The sequence below is a fragment of the Antechinus flavipes genome, chromosome 1 (genome assembly GCF_016432865.1).
Source record: "Antechinus flavipes isolate AdamAnt ecotype Samford, QLD, Australia chromosome 1, AdamAnt_v2, whole genome shotgun sequence".
NCBI lineage: Eukaryota > Metazoa > Chordata > Mammalia > Dasyuromorphia > Dasyuridae > Antechinus > Antechinus flavipes.
Genome location: NC_067398.1, coordinates 152,320,338 through 152,321,595, shown reverse-complemented (window position 1 = coordinate 152,321,595; position 1,258 = coordinate 152,320,338).

Genomic DNA, 1,258 nt, shown 5'->3' with positions numbered 1-1,258 from the left:
TACTATAATAGATAGAATGCCACACCTGGAATCAGGAAGACACATCTTCTTAAATTCAAATCCAATCTCAGACATTTACTAGCTATATGACCCTGGGTAAGTTACTTAACTCGGTTTGCCTCAGTTTCCTCATCTGTAAAATGAATTGGAGAAGAAAATGGCAAACTACCCCATTATCTCTGCCAAGAAAACACTAAATGGAGTCACAGAGAGCTGGACTGAAATGATAACACTTTCCTCCAAGAGAGACATTCTTGGGCAATTAATTTTCCACTCAAGCTCAGAAATTTACATTTACACTTAATCAACATAGATTCAGTTAGTCTGGGAAGAACTTTTATATTCTAATTCTGTCATAAAATAAATATTACTAAATCTTTCTGTTTTCATGTTATGCAATTTGCACATTTGATAAATCTGCCATTTATGCTTTTCTCAAAGTCATCAAGAAAAACACTGATGAGAACAGGTCCAAAAAAAGAGATCACTTAAGTTTCTACTAGAGACTCCCCTCTAGGTTTACTCTGATCCATTAGATGCTATACTTTGGAATGTAATCATTCAACAGGTTCTGAATCCAATTAAGTGTACTATTGTTTCAGGCCAGATTTTTCCATCTTGTCAACAAGGATATCATAAGACTTTGTCAAATGGCTCACTGAAATCCAGACATATTACGTGTGCAATATCTGCATCATACCCTCAGCGTGCCATAATTTAGATTCTCAAGAAATGAAATGAAGTTAATCTGATGAGATCTTTGGGAGAAGAAAGGTTTTTTTGCATCACAGTCATTTCCAAACACAACACCTCCAATAATACCAACCATTCTAAGAGGTTTCTCTTCTAAAAAAAATAAAAGAATAAATTGTTAGGTAAAACCAACCCAAACAGCAAGCACATCTAGTAGCATTTGCCTATGACCCCCTAGTTCACCAACTCTCCAAGGAAAGGAATAGATTCATTTCCTTATCTTTTTTCCAAGAACAAAATTAATTATTCTAATTACACAGTTTATAACTTCATTTTAAGATTCTTTTCATTTACATTAGTATAGTCATTGTACATATTGTTTTCCTGGTTCTGCTTACTTCATTCTGAAAGCAAAATATTAAGTATATCCTTTATAGACCATAACAATATAGAGATTAATTCACAGAACACAAGCAAAAAATATAGTTCTAAATTGAGAATAAATAATGATATCATTATTAATGAGTAGGTCAGAGAACAAATTTAGAAATAATTAGTAACTGTG